Raw genomic sequence first — 21,673 nt, 5'->3', positions numbered from 1 at the left:
GTTGAAATGTTCACAGATGATGTATTTCTGTTGCCGCTATAATAATAAATACTGAAAAATAGACTAAAATAAATATTTCGAGGGCTCCCATACAACAAACGTGTTTTTTTTCTCATTTTCTAAATTATAATGGTAGGGACCCCTTCGTGCGCGATTGCGACTCGCACTTGGAAGGTTTTTTGTACTATCATGTGAAACTCAAAATATTATCAACAAATTATTCTACCCTTGTAGGCTTTTAACTTTTCCCTATGACAAAACTTTTTAATTGACATATACATAATTGTTTCACTATTACACGATAAAACAGTAATTTTCTATTTGTTACAAAGCTTTTAAGCTCGAAAATAATTTTAAACTCTGTAATTACACGTAATAGTTATTTCCGATCAAAAACTATTAAAGGTAGTCAGTTTCAATCAATTTGTTTATAACATAAAGTTTTACTTTCTACATGATATACTAGTTCCCACCAGTGGCTTCACCTGTGTTTCGTGGGAACCACCTACTCTAAATTCTTGGACATCACCGAAATAGAATGAAAAATCCGGGGCTGTGAAATTGTTCGAAAGAGTTACCGCGGCCCTGGTACACAAAAGGCTTACGAAGGAACATGATGGGTTTTAGTCGCGCACCCACAGCGAGAAGAGAGATTTGATGGTTTCCAATAAAAAAATAGTCTTAACTATCATCTAATATCAAAACTTCCGTAAACACTTAGAACACACTACCACTAAGAAACTGATATTAATACATATAATACTAGCTTCCGCCAGCGGCTTCGCCCGCATGGTGTGTTGATAAAAAGTAGCCTATGTGTTAATCCAGGGTATCACCTATCTACACAAAAAATTTCAACCAAATCGTTTTTGCGTGAAAGAATAACGAAAATTTATAATATTAGTAGGATTAGTCAATGCAACATCAAAACAAAACATATTCTACAAATCATTCAAAAGCCTTCATAACATACACTATCTATACTTTTAACTTTTTCATAAACTTTCAGTTAGCAAACATTACTTTGGTACGCAAGCTTTCCTTCCTAATATTAGTCAGTCTGATACCACTGGCTGAGTCAATCGGTCGTCGTGTCACGTTCGAGAAAAACTCGCGGGAACTTCGAATTTTCTGTTCTTGTTTTAAAAAGTGACGTTGGAAATAAAAATTGAAATACTATTTTGGATTGATAATAGTGTGTGTGTGTATTTTGTGAACTTATTTGTTTTGTGAATATCAAGAATTTCGAGTTTTTTTTGGTAAGTTTTATTTTTAAGTTTAATCAACTGTAGTATTAATTTTTCTTTTTGTTCAGATAAAGAATTTCTTAAATAAAAGTGAAAAAGTAAAACTGACGGATGATACTTATTTTTGCTACAAATATAATTTTATATAATTAACTTATAATATAAGTAAATTAAGTTATATTTAATTCCGATAATTATATCTGACATTTTAATTACCTACGAAGAAAACTTGGTTAAGTACCAACATATTTAAAATTCTGATATTTTGAGTCTTAAATATTATTTCCCAAAATCATAAAAAAAACAATCACATTACCTAAAATAATTCTCAACTTTCCAGTAAGTACTTAATAATAGTAAATTGATACCAATTTACATAATTTAGTAAATTCTGAGACAATGTTATTAGACCTTTGAAAAGCAATTATTTAGCCCAACGTTAGATTTTTATTTAAAACAAGATGAAAGTTTTCGCAGAAACCGTGGGCCATATCGAAAACTTTTCGGTAACACGATAAGTTAATTTTAATAACATTTGCATATCAAAGTATGGTAACGAAAACTAATGATCGGTTTTTTGGAAATTATTCAGAATTTTCTACGAATTTTAAAATCTGCGTTGTTTTTGTTTTATCTTGTGAATTATTAATTTAAATGCTCTGTTTTGGTACCTATTAGTACTTAAACAAAATAAAAGTAGTGGCGTAGTGGTTAAAACGCCTGCCTCTGTACGAGTGTGTGTGTTCGAATCCAGGTCGGACAAGTACCTACCAATGTAACTTTTCTAAAATGAAACCTATGAGGTGATATAAAAATCACTCACATCCAATAGTGCTCACTTTTCCATCTAGAATTAATTTTGAAATTGTTCTTCATGACATCCAATAAATTCTCTTCGAAAAATTCTTACACTATGGGGAAGCAACATAATCCCAAAGTAACATACACTAGATACTTTATTCGGGTACAGGTAGATATTTTATCCGGGTACGGGAAGAAGCTCCCCCGGGACGCGGGTGTAACACATACAGCTACGTAATATGAAGATTTCATAAGTCAATGTATTGTCAGTAAAAAAAAAAAAAACAATATTGTAATATTCAGTGACCAGTACCTCTTGATGTGTCACTCATGGGTATACGACTAGGCCCTACTTAGCTCAACTTGAACCTCTCGAAACTCCTTCAGTTGAAGTGGAACCCAATCTTACATAGGATAAAAATGACAGGTGATCATAATATGCTTTTCTTAGGGGTATATTCCATATATAGTTGAGTCTAGTCGCCTTCTTGGCACTCGTAATAGCGAGATGCGAGATTCCACCAAAATGTGTCGACCACAGAGTAAGATGAGCAGAGATGCAATAATGCAAGTAGGTCAGGCGCCTTCTCCTAGGTCAAATACGTAAGGTGGGCCAACGAGGCGTTCGGGTTCTTTGAGACATTTGTCAACTATGTTGGCGTGCTACTTTCTTAGTAAATTTTTCGTTATGGCAACTCCGCTAGTCATTTTGTTCTCCACTGAGATTTTAGCTGTAGACTCCACATGAGTCTACAGCTAAAATGTCTTCGCGTACAAGGGTGGCAATTTCGCGAACATTTCAATAATGTTCGGTTCGCACGCAATTTGTGACTGTTTGCTAGAGCGAGTAGACCAGAAGAAACATTATACTATATTATTATTACACCGGTGAAATCTCGCCTTAAAACTAAAGAGGGGGGCGGGGGGGGATAAAATATGTCTGACGATATTTTTGGCACCCACGAAGAAAATTCCATTCTTTAATCGTATTATTTAATAATATTTTATGCCTCAGGCGAACACGAGACTACTTGAAAATCTAATTTCGTTTTAATATTAAATCTAAAAAAAAAGATGTAAACGTAAACAAAGAAAAAAAATACGATTTCAATTAAAATAATTGTCGAATAAAACGCGTTCAAAAGAAATTGCTTTACAAGCAGTTAAATTATTTTAATCTAGATATTATTATAGTTTAATCATATTACAGTTACCTACGTACTAAAATGTTTAGGATTAATTACGCTTGATTGTCCATAGAGAAAATTCTTTTGTCTGTGTGTTTGTATTTACTAATCCTCATGTGTCTATGGTCGACGATAATCTGCTTGGTTCTCACCATTTAAAAGTAAAAAAGGCTTCATACATAGATAATTAAGCTAAAACGTTGTAGAATTATATAGTACGAGCCGTTTTCCCGCGGTTTCACCCGCGTCCCGTGGTAACTACTGCCCGTACCGGGATAAAATAGCCTATGTTACTCGTGGATAATGTAGCTTTCGAATGGTGAAAGAATTTTTAAAAACTGTCCAGTCGTTTTTGAGCCTATTCGTTACAACCAAACAAACAAACAAAGTTTTCCTCTTTATAATATTAGTATAGATAGATTCTCAACGTGGTTGCCACTAAAATAAATACAATTTTGACAAAGTAATTCTGGACAATATTTAACGAAGCTGATAATCCGACAACTCCGTCATAAAGTGACAATGTGAATAAAATTTTTCGGTTGAACAAAACTGTCTTGGTATACGAAAGCAAAAAAAAAACCTTGGTAGGAATATATTGCATTGTCGCAAAAAATACGCTGTTTCTTAATAAAATGTCTCAAAAAATCGATAATGTCACATTCATCTGTCGTTCCAAATGTTTTATTAAAACAATGGCGAATGTTGCAACAGGCAGACGTATTTGTGGAACATTACATATAGAGCTTTATTATTGTAAAAAAAAACAAATTCACTTATTTTGTACTAGCTTCCGAGTTCGGTTATATCGCGTTTCCAGGAGAGTTCTTTAAAAGTCCGGAATAAAAACTATCCTATGTTCTTTCTCAAGGCCAACTCTATCTCTGTACCAAATTTTATTCAAATCAGTTCAGTGGTTTAGCGTAACAGACATACATTGACATTGTTATACAAACATATTTTATTAGAAATGACCTATTAATTACACTCATAATAGCTTTGTTACATAAGACCCTAGATATTCAATACACGATAGAATACCTAGAAGACTTTATCTACAAATTAAACCGCAGTACTTGCTTGTTTGTTTCACTTAATCATCAAAGTCAAAGTCAAATCATTTATTTCATTTAGGCCGTTACAAGCACTTGTGAACGTCAAAAATATAACAAAACATCTCATATTTTAACATCACATCTCATGTTTCTCAGATTCATCATACAGTTACTATATTTGTTTACTACGTACCTACAAAGTTTTGATAACTAGATAAACACCAAGGGCCTTACTACAAAAACTTTAAACCCTGTTTTACACTTGTCTAATAAAATTTTGGCTGCAAAATGAACCATATGTCAACGTCATAATTTGTCATTTTTTTAGACAAGGCATAAACTGACGTTAAAAAGTTTTTGTGGTAAGACGGCAAACGTTTTGCTTGGACCGTCTGAATTCGTGTTTGAGTTTATCACAATATAAAGGCGGTTGGAGAACGTAAACCTTTGACAACCACTTCACTATAGCAATTAAGCTAGGCAGATTGACAAACATTCTACCTTCAACGTTTAGGATTCAGAAATAGACATATCTTTAGACTTTAGACTATTTGTTTTGTATCACAGAGTAAAGAAAGATGACCGGAGATGCCATAATGCTGGTAGGCGTTTTCTTCTAGGTCAAATGCGTACGGTGGCCATAACCAAAAACCATCAGTTACGAGTGAACTACCGAGGCGTTTTGCTTCTTTAAGACATCTGTCAACGATTTTTGGTACTACAAAAAAAAATTGGGTTCAAACAAGGCATATAAGGGCGGAGACAGTAACGTTCCTCGTCCCTCACACACCCGCATTTTGGCGCGCTACTTTCTTAGAAGATTTTCGTTATGGCATCTCCACTAGTCATTTAGTTCTCCGTGGTATGTACTAACAGTCCACATTCAACGTTTGCTATTCAGCAATTCACATACCTTCAGTCTGTTTGTAGGCATTATTCTGCTTCGGTAGAATGGAAACAGGAGCCCGTGGCTAAGTAACCGATCATGCATTTCTGTAACCATAAATAAAACGATGTTTTACAATGATGTCCTCCTAGCCAATTATCAGCTACGGCGGCTGTTCTTATGTAAGGAGATAAGCCCACTGCGCAGGAATTATTATAGTGCACAAGCATTTGCGCAGACACAGGTGCACTCACTATTCCTTCACTCTCTGCGCCCGATGGGACGGCAATCCGACACGACCTGAGATAGATCAGGCGCAGAACCGACATTTACGTGCTGTCCAATGCATGGGATTTTACAATGAGAACTAGAATAAAATAAGTATGTTATGTAGCTCGTATACAAAAAAAAAAATGACAAAAAAATGACCCTTCGTTCGCGATTACGACTCGCACTTGTCCGATTTTTAAATTCACGTTATTTTATTTGTTGTAAACAAGACTATTGAACAGGATGCGCGATGGATGTTCGCTCCAATAAATATAGCTTTGCTGTACAATTACAAAGCAATATTGATATCCTGTTATCTTCTACAGTCGTGAACTTCCGACAGTTTCTTAGTTAAGAGAAAACGCTTGAATAACTATCTTTTATAACGTTGAGATAAACTATAAACTTGATAAGAAAGAAAATAAATAGAGAAGTGATGTTATGAAAATGCACTAAATAAATGTGAATTTGAGTTTGAAAAAAATTGAAAACGAAAAAAAAGTGACTAATTCTATACCTCTAAATTCATATTTTTAGAGTAAACATTGGTTTGTTTGCTCAGAACCTATTGAACCGATTTGAAAAAATCCGAAATATAAGTGCATATGTACATAGATATAAAATATCCGAGCTCGGAAAGTAGTTTCGACGGGATGCGGGTGGAAGCACGGGAAACAGCTGGTAAACTTTTAATTAGCAGTTTTTTTAAGCTTCTTAGTATTCCAGAAAGTTTAGGAACCGCGTCCTAGATAACTTCTCGCGCTCCCGGATAAAAACTTTTTCAAAGCAGACCAGTAGGTAGTTTCTGCTAAGTTTCTCCACTTTTCCAAAAGCGGTGTTTCTACAAAGTATTTAAGTTAAGGTTTTTGGAGGTGGATAGACTTATCAAAAGTTCTCATCAAATAGTTAGGTGTACAGTTTCAAAGAGTGGGTCTTATGGAGAAGAACCGATAAGAAACTCTATGGACACTCTTTTCAAAATAAAAGCAGCATAGAAAATCGCTCTTATACTACAGTTTTAACTCCATCATAAGAGCTTATGGTTAAGTCAAAGCCGTGGGTCGATGGATCATAAAGTTAAGCAACACATGTTTTTTTTAACTTTAATTTTTACGTGTATTCTAGGGGTATTGGGTTGAGGAGCTCATATGGGTAGTCACTCACAATTGGTAAAAGGCTAGGCAGGTGATGATGATATATATTTAACTTAAAATTATAAAATGAAAGTTGAGGTTAAATGTATTTGATCATTAACCATGTTATTTTCGCATGACTGCCCTAATTTTAACTAATGATCCAAATGAAATTAATACTCACTTGACACAGATGGATAACAATGATCATAACAGATCGAAAGAGCATTGTTTGTTTACATAATCAGTGACGATAACATGACGTAATGAATGCATCATCAGCTATGATTTCCCAACTTTGTTAGGGTAGGGCACCAGTCTAATGGGATGCAGCGGAGTACCAGTGTTTTACATGGAGTGACTGCCTACCTGGATTCCTCAACTCAGTTACTCGGGTGTTGTAGGAGTTTGTTCCCTAGGGATGCGAGTGTAGGCTGTGAGGTACGACTTGCTAAATCTATACTTACATACAAAGTCCCACACCATGTGTGGCTGTCAGTTCGCGATAAACCCAGAAACTGCTGCACTGATTCTCAAGCGATGTAATTATTTCTGTGTACATTAACGAAAGCCAATTATATTTAATGTCTGAAGCTGAAAAGTTTTGTTTCTTTGCTTAGATTCGCTAATTTATTTTCAGTGTTAGATAAATAATAGGCTTCCATTTAAATTTTGGGCGCTGGTGAAACCGCTGGCACTCATTTACACCCTACCAGATATGGGCAAAACCACTGGCAAAGCTAGTTACAAATATAAATTGCCAATTAATACGTACCTATGTAGGTATCTATAAATTATCCAAAACTAAATCAAAGACATTCAAATCTGAGGGTCGATTACACCGATAAGTTTAATCGTAATTTGTCAAACCTAAAAGGGTTTAAATGCGGTTTCAATACTACGAAATGGATTAGTTTTAATTAAAATTAGAGTAGCATACTGCCGACTAAACAGTCGGCCGACATTTGGATATTACTCGAAATAAAAATCGTGAATTCAAACAAAGTCTTCAGTCGGTCTGATACCGGGCATATCATACCTACCTGATCGTTGTAATGTGCGTACTGCCATTCATTTTCTACTGAATTACGAGCCCAAAGAAACTATCGGCCGACTAAAAGTTTGCAGTTTGCTCTTAATTAAAATTGGTTTAATCTATGAATGCTTGATTATCGATAGTCTTTTTTTGAAATTCTCATTGCACATTGATGATATCGTGTTAACGCAAAATTAGAATAAGTTAAGCTTGATTTTGAAAGGTAAAATTCATAAGAAATTACTCTTGTGTAAACTTGTAGATAATTCGTTTTGTTGAAGTTAATTACTTTTTAATAATCGATATTATTACTACGTTAGATTCGAGCGTTTCACTTGGCAAAAGTTAATTCTAATGAGGTGCATTTACTCTGGGGTCTAATAAATCGGTAATACCAAGATTCTTTTAGGTAAGAATTTTATGCACACGATACACATGTAAAAATAGATGCTGGTTAATTGCCTATTTGAAATTGTTAACGTCTCGATTCTTCTCAAGTAGGTACATAAGAACATTTTCAGGAATTGAACTTGAACAGAACCAAATGAAATTACAACCATTCCGATTCTTCTGATTACATTTATTTGTTGATGTAAAGTGACTATTGTGTTCATAATGAACAAAACATTAATAATCTCTTTTGGTTTCGCATTTTATTCAAAAAATAAAAAAAGTCGTGGTGGCCTAGTGGGTAAAGGACCAACCTCTCAAGTATGAGGGCGCGGGTTCGATCCCAGGTCAGGCAAGTACCAATGCAACTTTTCTAAGTCTGTATGTACTTTCTAAGTATACCTTAGACACCATTGACTGTGTTTCGGATGGCACGTTAAACTGTAGGTCCCGGCTGTCATTGAACATCCTTGGCAGTCGTTACGGGTAGTCAGAAGCCAGTAAGTCTGACACCAGTCTAACCAAGGGGTATCGGGTTGCCCGGGTAACTGGGTTGAGGAGGTCAGATAGGCAGTCGCTTCTTGTAAAGCACTGGTACTCAGCTGAATCCGGTTAGACTGGAAGCCGACCCCAACATGATTGGGAAAAGGCTCGGAGGATGATGATGATGGTTTCGCATTTTATTCATAATGCACAGACCGGTTAAAAATAATTAAAAGATAAAAACTAACTAAGTATTAAAAGATTATCTCGAGTCTTGAATAATATAACTGAGTTAGGTAGCCCATTTATTGAGGAACGCAACCTTATTTTGTATCCAGGTGTGTGAAATAGTTCTCCCGGGACGCGGATGAAACCTTTTGGCAAAAGCTAGCTATATGTTCATATCAGAAGAAACATAAAAGTGTATTTTCATGAAAACTGCAGTACAGCTTCTGTCTCACAAACAAAGTAAAGTAAATGAATACGTTACCGGGAACACTCTTTTGCTATGCATAGAACTGCACCGTTCATATTTTCTACTATACCTACGAGTAAAAACCTAACAAAAATAAAACTTTCCTATGAATAACACAATGAATGAAATGTTTCTCTTTGGCAGTCGTTACGGGAAGAGAGAAGTCAGAAAGTCTGACAACCAGTCTTACAAAGGGACATCGGGTCGCCCGAGTCCTTTAAAGACACTCGTACTCAGCTGCATCAAATTTTATATTTGCGTTATGACATCTTTTTTTTATTTAACGACGTCAAAAATCATCAAATGACCCCTCCCGCTGTGGGTTAGCAGCGGTGAGGGAGTGTCAGGTCAGACTCTTACTGACTAAAAACCGTCGTGTTCCGTCGTAGGCCTTTTATGTACCAGGGCCGCGGTATCTCTTTCGAACCACCCGCAGCCCCGGCAGGCGTTATGACATCTCCGCTAGATATTTTATACTCCATAGTCCCCTTCAGTATAATATATATATTTGTCGTATTTCCTATGCTATGTTTCAACGTTTTCAAGACCCCGCAAAATGACATACTTAATGACGAAATTATTCAGCGGTACTCTCCGAAGATTTATGAGCTGCCACCATTTACTCGTTTTCACTATAGGTATCCCTAATGGCTCGCGTTGATGTAATTAATGTTTATTGCCGTGTTTTTGCACGTTACGCTGAAAATCTGCTGAAAAGTGGATGGGAACGATATTTTAAATCGGCATGTGATGATTTTTATCGGTGAAACAAATGTTTGGGCTGTTAGTAGGATTTAACGTGAGGATTTTTTAAATATTTTTAAATAGTTTTTTCTATTAATCATAAAGGTCATAGCTATAAGCTGTATAAGTTCTACGTGTGTAACCTATTTACTGTTGCAATGTAGTTTATGTAACTAACCTTTTATTTCTTTTTATTGTTTTTTCGACTCTTGCTGAAGCTATAGTCACAGATGGAAGATAGTAGAAATAAATAAAGAAAAACTATTTCTCAGGATGTAGTAGGAGTTTTATAGTTTACAAAGTCTAAACTACTTACTTAATACGGTAGCAATGTTATTTTAGAATCATCCTTGGCAGAATAAAAGCAATACTTTAAAAGAAAATTAAATAGTTACTTTTGAAGAATTTATATTAACATTCTTTAGGTACTTTGTTAGAGTCTTTATGCAGAAATAAGTAGTTAAATAGGGAACATTAATATTATAAATCCCACTCTCTAATACGAAAACTACTAAGGCTGAAGTTCACCAACTACAGAAGCGTCAGTTTTCTTAAAACAATTGTTTACCCGGAATTTTCACGTTTAATTTTGAAAGTAAGCATTTGTTTTAAGAAAAACCGGCGTTTATACATTGTATGTGAAAGTGGACCTATAATGAATTGGTACGTTTGGCACACATACAATTTATTAACTCAGATTGACATGACACGTGCGCAAAATAGTTTTTTTTAATTTTTTTTATTCTGGTATCTGTACACAGATTGTGTCGAGGACATTACCTAGTCTAAATATAAATGTATTTAGTACAGTTTTATGTAAATACTTTATGACTTTTTTCATTGCTTTGGTATGCAAATCACATCACACGAATATTATAAATTGAAACACACACTCACAAAGAGTGTAAGTTTGTTAACTCTTCACGCGCAAACGGCTGAATGGATTTACTGAAATTAGGCTGTAAGTAATAATAGTGGGCAAAGGACCAACCTCTCGAGTATGAGGGCGCGGGTTCGATTCCAGGTCAGGCAAGTACCAATGCAACTTTTCTAAGTTTGTATGTACTTTCTAAGTATATCTTAGACAGCAATGACTGTGTTTCGGATGGCACGTTAAACTGTAGGTCCCGGCTGTCACTGAACATCCTTGGCAGTCGTTACGGGTAGTCAGAAGCCAATAAGTCTGACACCAGTCTAACCAAGGGGTATCGGGTTGCCCGGGTAACTGGGTTGAGGAGGTCAGATAGGCAGTCGCTTCTTGTAAAGCACTGGTACTCAGCTGAATCCGGTTAGACTGGAAGCCGACCCCAACATAGTTTGGGAAAAAGGCTCGGAGGATGAGGCTGTAAGTAATAAAGCTTATTTATCAAAATAAAATAAACACTATTTTTATCCAGCTCCGGGAAGTAGTTCCCTCGGGAAGTGGGTGAAAACGCAGGGCGAAACTCGTTATTATAATAAACGTAAGTTAGTTACATTTTGACACAGACACTATGAAATTAATTTTAATTAATAGTAATATGATTTATAGATAAGAATAACATATAAGCTGATTTTCTCTCATATCATATCCTACATACATACGCAAATGAATCCGTGGGAAACAACCAATCTATATTATCTATACTAATTAAATAATATTTTTTTCGAAAGGCTCCGAAACTACTGAACCGATTTGAAAAGAATATTCCTTTGTTGGAAAGCTACACTCTTCTCGAGGAACATAGACTATATTTTATTCCGGTACTGGCAGTAGTTCTCACGGGACTCGGATGATGTCGCGGAAAACAGCTAGTATCAAATAAACGTAGGTGAAAAGCACAAATTTTACAATCAAAAGGAAGGTGCTCTTTGACATATGACGTCTTTAATAACGTTATCATATTCTATTCATTAACGTGTTTTCTGAAACATAATACATATTTTGATTTACCTACCTTTATTAAACGACATACGTGCCAAAACGTCACGTACGCTTCCGTATATTTTGTACTGATTACGCTACGTTAGAAATTAGCTAAATTAATATTGGAAATTACCTTCAAACAACGTTTTCTGATGCGTATTTTCTATTTTTGTTACATTAAAACCTTGTAATGATAATTTAGAAATCAAATAAATTGTAGGTATTATCCAATTTTGGTGTAGTGTTCCAGAAGTGATAAGTACACTAGGTACTTACATACTTTTTTATTGGATTTTTAGGGGCACTTATATGCTTTTTGGATATGGTTTTAGGTAAGCAACCGTTGTTTTACATGAATATACACTATATACCAAAACCTTGAATCATTTATTAGTGAAAACTGTATGAAAATCCGCCCAAAACATAAAAATGATCACAAATAGACAGGCACATACTTCAGTCATATAGAATGAAAAAAAAAATCATTTGGCTTATGAGTCACAACATATAATTTCTTAGTCTTTTTTCTTGCAAAATTTTATTTCTATTCTGTCATTGTTTTTTTTTGGGACACGGCTGGCCGCCAATAAATTTCTTTGCTTACTCATTTGATTGAAAAGAAACATTGAATTTTCACAGACAAGAAAACAGGAAAACTGATATCATCATCATCATCATCATTATCAGCCTATCGCAGTCCACTGCTGGACATAGGCCTCTCCAAGTGCACGCCACTGATATCATATCTCAAATTAATTCAATACCTCAAAAGTAATCAATTTAGATGAAGGAACTATTACACAAACATTATTCTAAGTAAAACATCTACACACGAGCTTATTAATTGTAAAACTTAATCCAATATAATTGAGATGGGACTTTAACTAATTGAATATTATTAATGTTGCTTAGTTACTTAATTAGTTAAAATAGAACTTGTGTGTATGACAGCTAATATAGGGAGGTTTGTTGTTGGCGTGTGTAATATAGGGTGTATTAATAGATGGCGAGTACGTTTGCATCACAGGTGATCACTCTAGGGCTTGTTTATAAAAGTTAGTGGGGTAAAAATTATTTAGACAGACTGAGACACTGAAATGCAGAAATTTTACCTATTATTATATTTTTTTGTGTTTTACAATAAGAAAAAGAAGTTTTTCAAAAAAAATATCCTCAACTTTGTCTGTCGGTCCAGCTTTCACGTTATAGCTACTGAACAGATATGAATGTTTGATAGACAGAAAGTTTGGGCTAAGAAAAAATGTAGGGTACTTTTTATCCATGTGTGGCAAGAAGTTATTTAAGTACGTGGGTGAAATACCAGGTCACAGCTAGTTAGTAATACCCCGTCAAAAATACGACAGCACTTCGAAATTATATTTAAAGAGGCTTTATTCAGTATAAAAAAATTGATAAACTGTACCTAATTTAATTTAGGTTATACCTACCTATTAATCTTACTAGTCAATTAGAAGGATTTACCGTGACGGGTAATAAACTGACGAAAAGAGTTATTCTTTCCAAGAAATATTTTCCTGATTCCTCCCACGAAAGAATAAAGAAGATTATGATATTAAACGATATCTACTTATAATAATATTATTTATTAAGAGCTTGAGCAAATGCCACGACTATTTCTCCTCCACTAAAGGTTGACTGGTAAAAAACGCTAAAGTCCGCCTTTGTAAATTGTTTTGTAACATGTGTGTAAAAGAATAAAAAATAAATCAATCTTCAGCAGTTTTTTTGTTTGAACGCGTTTATCTCAAGAACTAATAGCCAATTTTAAAAACTTATCTACTTCAAATGATCCGATTTCAAAAACGCTCTCAGTATTAAATTGACAATTTACTGAAGAAGGCAATTTAGGCAGGCAAATATGTTTTTTTCCCGAAGCGTAACTTAATTCATGGTATGCGGGTGAAATCGCGACATAGGCTTGTATTTTGGTCTCTTTTGAAAATCCTCCAATTTTCTGCTGCATCTGGTAAGACTGGAACCCGATTTTATCATATTATGTGGTAAGGGAAAGCTATTGCGGCCCACATATATGGCCCAAGCGGTTGACGAGTCAAAATCTCTTGAAGATGCCTCGTGGAAACACGTGATGAGTATCCAAAGCCTCGATTAAGGGTGTACTACATGGTGCAAGTAGCTTGCGCATGTTGAGGCACATGCGCTGCTTACATGCATTTTGAAACGTGCGGGTCCTGCGACTCGCGCATGTAGGTACCAAAGCAAAAATACCCACCCGCGTGCTCTTGTCACTTGTCACTTGCGCATGTTAACTTGCGTCAGCTACATGCACCGTGTAGACGCACCCTAACTGTATCGCGGACATTACGCTAGGTACATATTTTTACAAACATCAAATGTCATAGATTTCCCGCAAAGTAACGCCTGATTCCATAATTTAGCAGTGGCTAGATATTCTTTAGCAGTGGATTCTAGCTGAATAAGAGGGCCCCTAACCTTCGTGCCACTGAGATAATTAATGGTAATTTGCCTGATAGGATTCTCGGTGATCTCATAATTCGCCTAAATCAACTAATTGACACTTATCCCCTAGGAGGCCTATTCACAGTTATTAAGGCTAAGATGATGTTGATTCTCTATTCATTTCTTTGAAGCTATCTAAAACATTTAAAAATATTACAAGCCTACTTTTTGATATAACCAATAACAATCACCCATTATTTAGTAGACCTTTATTATAAAACTAAATCTCAGGAACAAAACAAGAATTTCAGAAAAAATATTTCAATGTCACATAGCGCATTTATCGAGAGTGGCTAGAGGCAGGCGAAACCACGAGCAAGAGCTATTTTTCCATCACTGTGAAGACCAATTATTCATATCATAATTAGGTAAGTTGCTTTGAATTTCGCAATAAAAAACTCGAGTTTTAAAGGTAACATTTTTCTGTAACATGAATGAAAAACTAACTTCGATCTTTCGAACTTTTTACGACCTTGATAGCCGATTCATTCGCACTATAAAAATAACGAGAGCAAAAGCGATGGCATAACAAATGTAACTCTTTTCAACACAATCTTCCTATTCGTATATATTTATAAACACATTGATTATCTTCCCACTCTCGATGTAAAAATGGAAGACTATCAGAAACTAGTAAATCTGTCACAATATTGCTTTATCTACGATATTTTTTAGGCTTAGAGCATTCAACCAACTGGACTCGCTATCAGAATAAATATCTATGCGAAAATGTCTGACATGTTTACACCCAAGCATAGCACCAAATTCCAAGTGCCACAGGATCGCACTGTGACATAGGGCTTAGTGAAGTGCTATTAACATAGTTTTAAGTTTTTATATACTAACCATTTTGTATAATATGTTTACATATAGTCTTTAAGGTATATGTCTATGGGCCGACACAGCCTGGAAATAAGGTTTTTGACTTGATTTGAAATTGTGATATGATAGCTCACTCATATTATATTTTCGATCACATAGTTAAGCACGTAAACGACAAAATTGCCAAATACAAGCATAAACGCAACTCACACATAAAACATACCAATATGTCGCGAGTATGAACGTTCAGCGGCGCTCTTGTACAAGCTATCGCAGAGAATGTGCGACTATGGTTGTTCCAGTCAGTAATCACATCTAAGTTTTTTGAGGATCAGGGATTATAGATAGAAATATATGAATATATCGATAAATGCGAGAGATTTCGGCATCGGGAAGTTTTCTGAAGAATATTTTTGTGCTGTGTAGATATCGTTTTTATTTTTGACTATTTATGAGTAATATGATATACCTAATGGGAGCTTCCATAAAGTGGGTTTATGCACCTACATTAAGCATAATTTAGAGAGAAAGAATAATTGGTCTATTGGATACAAACAACTCCAGGATGGGTCTTAAAAATATTTTTCAAAAATGTTTGGTCTATTGGATACAAACAACTCCAGGATGGGTCTTAAAAATATTTTTCAAAAATGTTACCAACCCGTTTCAGAGACACTTATTCATAGAACTCTATTGGGCACGACGTATTATCTTCAGATTATTCGAATTGCTGAACCTATCCATTAGCTTTAGCCTAGCCATTACCAGTCTCAACTCTATTCTAAAAAGCAAAATACAGACTCAGCCGTTCACGTAAATCACGCGACCCCTAACTAAAACAAGCGTGCTTGTAACGTAAACGCGCACGTTTTCAACTCGTGCGATTTCTTCTACGTAACCTTCCCACGTTTTGCAAAAGGGCCGACATTGTGAAAGGAAGTTATGCTTTATATATTGGCACAATAAATTGGGTAATGATACTTGTACATTGACAGTTCAATTGAATGCGGGAATGTCAATATAAATTGATAAAAAGAGCGGTTGAGAGTTGCAAACTGCAAACTAAACAGTCGGCCGACAGTTGACCCGATGGTTGGTAAAAAGCGCCGTATTGCGCGCTTTAAGACGCATATTTTCCCCTTCTATTATTATTTGTGTGTCTAACTTAAAGTTTGTGGTATGCGTCTTTGGCTGCGCAATAAGATTTATTTTCTTTCTTTTTTCTTTAAAAAAAAAATATTTTGGAGAAAATTTTGATCCTAATCAAAGTTCTCAGTCGGTCTTGCACCGGTTAAATATGTACCTGATCTTTGTAATGTGCGTACTATCCAATTATCTTCATACTGATTCATGAGCCCGAACAAACTATCGGCCGACTAAAAGTTTGCAGTGTGTGGGAGGTCTGACTCAAGTTTGTAGCGACGTCCAGGGGTCTTTATTTCTTTTGTCCGATTTCGGAGAAGCACAATGGGCAAATAATCAATTTTGCTGTATCTTTTTGTGTTTCTATAAATGTGCGTTTTTTTTTCTGTTGCCTTTCATGGAAATTGTCACTAAAAAGGTTTTTTTCCGAAGTAGTAAATTGTGTTATGTATCGAGTATCGATGTTGAAACTAAAATAGCAACTGGCTGAAACAATGGCGGTCTGTAAAAAAAAATCGGTGATGATAAAGCAGGAAAATTCCTATTAAAAAAACAAAACAATTTTTTACCAAACAAGAAAAAATCTCGTCTAATTGTAACTAGGTATTAATATTATCACTTCTGAGCTCAACCAAAATCAAAATCAAAAGTCATTTATTCTTATTCATTTATACTTCTCATTCAAAATTCCAATTTCTCATTTTGGCATGAAATCCGGACAGACAGAGTTTCTGTCGCATTTACAATATTACTAATGATTTTTCTCGAAGTCTTCCGAGAAATCAGACGGCATCTGATAAAATTACTTACATTTTAACAACCTTTCATTACAACTATTACCATTTTTCTTGAACTTATTTCAATAAATACTTAAACTATACAACTGATAGGTTTAAATACATTTTCTTCAAAGTAAGTAATCGAAATATTTTAATTTAATTGCCCTTCGATTACTCGTTCACGAGAAAAATATAAGCAGGCTCAATATTTATTAAGGTTCTGAGTAAGCTGAACTTTAAAGGCTTGTTTCAATTTTATCTATAAATAATATATTAATATGATAAAGAGGAAACATTTTTTTGTTTGTTTATTTGTAAGGGCTCAGAAATAACTGAAACGATTTAAAAAAAAATTTCACTGGAGTGCCTGTTTTTATGGTTAATATATTTTTCCTAATATGGATGTTTTCTTTATCCCTCTGTTTGTTTCAAGTAATCTTTGAAAAGGTTGGGCCGATTTTGACGTAACTTGAACAGTCATATAGCTTATATAACATTGAGTAGCTCAAGTTAAGATAAGTAGATTCATTCAGGTGCGATAAGTAATTTCATTTAAACGCTGGTGAAACCGAGGGAAAAAGTTAGTTAGAAATCAAACGGTGATTGAAAATATTCAACCTACGTATAACGATTGAGAGGTTTTAGTAGGTAATTGATTAGTGTCCTAGATAAATGTTTGAAATATAAGTCTTTTTGATAAGTATCGTCCTACGCTGCTAATTTTATTGACTTTGAATCACGTTTTATAACGTAAAAATAAATTAGGAAAACTCCCTAGATTTTTAAAAATCATTTTGTGAACTAGGTATATCTACTATTCACATATTGAAAATAGGAGTTTTTCTATGATTGTACTCTAAATGCTCCGAAACTTCTGAAACAATTTGAAAAAATCTTTCCCTGTTGAATGTAGTTTCAACGTTCCTTAAATTGTACGAAATATTTGTATCTTATCCGTGTACAAAAAAAGTTAACCTGGTTTGCGGGAAACAGCTAGCAATAGCTAAAAAGCCGATAACACTTTTATTAAAAAAAAAACAAAACACTAAAATCTTCAGTGATCTTGATTTTTTTTGCAATGTGTGCCAAACCAGTTTGAACTGGATAGATACCTAGGAACATTGGCAGATATTTTCATCGATACTAAAATTAGCTTCAGCAATCAGTGAAAAGCAAAAAAATACTTTTCCGGATGAGTTCATCGATAGTTTACACTGTCGGGCCTATTTCTGTCGCGAATCTGTGTTCCATTTTGTATGGCTCGCAGTGTAATTACAGTCGAAGTGCGCTGTTTCAGGTAGGCCGTTTTGTTTGCCAGAAGAACACGAGGTAAATTAATGTTTGATTTTGGAAATGGTTCCATTAAGGTAAAATGTTGTGTATTTTTTTGGTAGCAGGCGTTTTGTATGATGTAATAAAATCTGTAAATTCAAATCAACATAGAATCTTACACTTCTATACTAATATAATAAAGAGGAAACATATTTTTTTGTTTATTAGTTTATTTGTAACCTAAAGGCTCCGAATAACCTGAACCGATTTGAAAAAATCTTTCAGAGTTAAGGGCTTATTACATTTGACTAAATTTCAGTAGCCTAATTAGGTTTCTAAATAATTTAATGAAACCTACCTTCCTAAATGCGATAACACTTGTCTGAATTTAGTGACCGAATCATTTAGATGACTGAATTTAGTCAAGTGTAATAAGCCCTTTAGAAAGTTATTGACACTCTTCTCGAGTAACATACATGGGCTATATTTTATTCCGGTAGTTCTCAAGAGACGCAGATGAAACTGCTAGTTAGAGATAAAGTTAAAAATCTGTTAAAGTTTGAGATACTGTGGTAAACATTGAGAGCTCAAGATTCGTGTCGATAACTATATCGGCACGAATCTTGAGCTCTGACCATCGCCTGCGCAGAAGTAATTTATTAGGTCCCTTTTGTGGTATGAAGTGAGGCGCGGGGGCGGGGTAAAGCGGTGATTGGCCCGCAGTGCATCTCGTCATAGCCGTCACTCAGGATTGGTTCTTTGCTAATAAATCTCTTCTGCGCACATTTAGGTCAGAGCTCAAGATTCGTGCCGATAAATATACTTAACTTGATGATTTCACAAAGTCAATTTATCGATAGGTACTTCCGTATATTTAGTATCTCATGACTCAAAGTCTACACAGTTAACCCACGTCAATACAAATATTACTGTAACATTGGAATTTAAAAACATTTTGTTTTGCTTAAGGAATTTATCACGTCCTACGCAAATGAATATATTGTAATGTAAGCAGATTACCGATTTATTTATATGTACATACTAGCCGATTGCCCGCTTTTTCACCCGCGTCCCGTGGGAGCTACCATCATCTTCCGAGCCTTTTCCCAACTATGCTGGGGTCGGCTTCCAGTCTAACCGGATGTAGCTGAGTACCAGTGTTAGTGGTCGTTGGTATCACTGATAGTACCGGGATAAAATATAGCCTATGTTACTAGCAGGTAATGTACCAAAGGTGACAGAATTTTTTAATCAGTTCAGTAGTTTTTGTGCTTATCCATTACCAACAAACAAACAAAAATACAATTTTGTCTCCTTTATAATATTGTTAGTATATATGCGTGCCTATGCCATCTTGAAATTTTCGGTGTCAGGGTTTTTAGGCTAGTGATATGACCCCATTTAAAATTTGTTATCGATATTTTGGTAACATACATACACATCTGTGTTTTGGTAGTGTAAAGATAGAATGCTTACCACGGCCATTCCTGGGATTGATGACCAGAAAGACGTACATAGACGAATCTTTATTGTGACCTTAGATAGATGACCAGAAAGATAATTTGAGACACAGGTATCTTTTTTTGTAAAAAAAAATATTTAAACAACATTTTGCAATTCTGAAGTTAGCCATAGCCATGCTCCTTGCGTATATAAGTATTTGTTTGTACAGATCGAAAAGCTTCGCTCGTCTAAAGTTGGCTACCATTGACTTCAAGGTAGTTATGAAATTTAACAAGACAAGATACAACAGCGCAAGCGTGAGGCCTTAAATGGACAATTTGGCGCAAACGATACTTCATTAAAATTTGAGCCCAATTAATTAAAGCAAAAGTAATTCTATAGCTTAAGGAAGAGTTTATTTATTGTTTGGTTTAACTTGTAAACCACAGACACGGCGGTATCATCATCCTCCGAGCCCTTTTCCCAACTATGTTGGGGTCGGCTTCCAGTCTTACCGGATGTAGCTGAGTACCAGTGCTTTACAAGGAGCGACTGCCCTATCTGATCCTCTCAACCCAGTTACCCGGGCAAACCAATACCCGTTGGTTAGACTGGTGTCGGACTTACTGGCTTCTGACTACCCGTAACGACTGCCAAGGATGACACGACACGACAGACATGGCGGTATCATTTGTGCAAAATTATTTCAGCTATATATAAGCATTTTCCCCAGGCTGCATTGTTTTCAGGTGCACTAAGTACAGTCCTAGGAGGTCATGTTGTGAGGAAGGTGATGAATATGAACGTGGACGGATATAGTGGAAGAGGAACACCAAAGAAACGAGGATGGATTGTGTGAAAGTAGATATGGTACGAAAGAATGTTACTTGTGTGATGACGGCAGATAGAAGAGTATGGAAGGAGAAAACATGCTGTGCCGAGCCAAAATAAAAATTGGAATAAGGGCAGGAGGTTGAGGATAATAAATAGAGTCCTAGGAATGCGAAATATCGAAAAATTGCAACTATTGGAAACTGAGTGTCGGCTTTATTTTGAAAGTTGACCCCAACATAGTAAAGTTGAAAAAAACCGTTTGACCTCTTAATGCTTTGATGAAATTTTACTGAGTGCCACTTACAATTGAATTCTCAAAAGGCGTGTTATGTAAGTAATTTAATTTACTTTATTTTGCGAAATTCTCTCTTAAGCTCGAAGTGTATATTTATTGTTTTTATGAATGGATGAAGTTAAGAATAACGAGTACTTAAGTGTTTGTAAGGATGTTCTTAAAATAGATTTAGTCAAGAGCTTAATTTATTAAAAATACTAGCTCTTCTAAGCGATTGAAAAACGATGTTAAACACACGTGAACATGAAAAATTGGGCGGTTGAATTACGAACCGGTTAAAAAGTAAAAATTCGATATCAATTTGAAATAACGTAAGTAAACATTGCTAAGGAGGCAAACAATCTATTTTTGTAACCAGCCAATGAGTCACTAGTTTAAATCATGTTACACCACAGGGCCGGATTAACCTTTAAATAGGAATTCCATGGGCCCACGCGTAGAGAGCCCCCGATCAACCAAATGGGGCAAAGGATTTGACAGATACCTTACCTCCAAAAAAATTAGAAAAATTGTTGGATCATAAGTAGTTATTTTTTTAGCTAAGCAGTCAGTCTTAAAATGAAGTTATATTTCTTTACTTAGGTAGGTATTTGGTTTATGGTATTGATAGATTTCCTGCTATATTTGCGACGGGCCCCACGCTTGCCTAATCCGTCCCTGCTACACCATTGTTCAAAACTGATCGGTATGTTTGCAATAACATTATTTATAGCACCAGTTATTATTGTTGAACCTATTTACTGTCTACTTTTAACGTTTTATTGCGTATTTCTTGCTTCTGTTTACGCCAAAGATATGAATGTTATTTTTTGTTATGATTACAGGCGGTTAGCACAAAGCGGTACTGAGAAATTTTCGGCTGAAGGGTACCGGCGTTTTTCGTGGGAAATATAATGAAATATTATAATAATACGATGATGTGGATAAGCTGAATAAAGGATTTTAGACTTTTTTTACACGTGGGTATTGTATT

General features: G+C 35.1%; 2 protein-coding genes across 2 annotated transcripts in view; both read left to right on the top strand.

Moving 5' to 3' along the window:
• LOC110376616 (solute carrier family 2, facilitated glucose transporter member 2) overlaps window positions 1-21,673 on the top strand; it is a 324,460-nt gene that overhangs the window by 138,236 nt on the left and 164,551 nt on the right. The gene's annotated exons all lie outside the window — the stretch shown is intronic.
• LOC110376619 (orexin/Hypocretin receptor type 1) overlaps window positions 1,065-21,673 on the top strand; it is a 106,836-nt gene continuing 86,227 nt past the window's right edge. The window contains exon 1 of the mRNA XM_049845540.2: window positions 1,065-1,259. The gene's annotated coding sequence lies outside the window, so the exon portion shown is untranslated. The remainder of the gene's footprint in view (window positions 1,260-21,673) is intronic.

The sequence above is a fragment of the Helicoverpa armigera genome, chromosome 25, assembly GCF_030705265.1.
Source record: "Helicoverpa armigera isolate CAAS_96S chromosome 25, ASM3070526v1, whole genome shotgun sequence".
Taxonomy (NCBI): domain Eukaryota; kingdom Metazoa; phylum Arthropoda; class Insecta; order Lepidoptera; family Noctuidae; genus Helicoverpa; species Helicoverpa armigera.
This window is presented reverse-complemented; position numbering and strand designations above follow the sequence as displayed.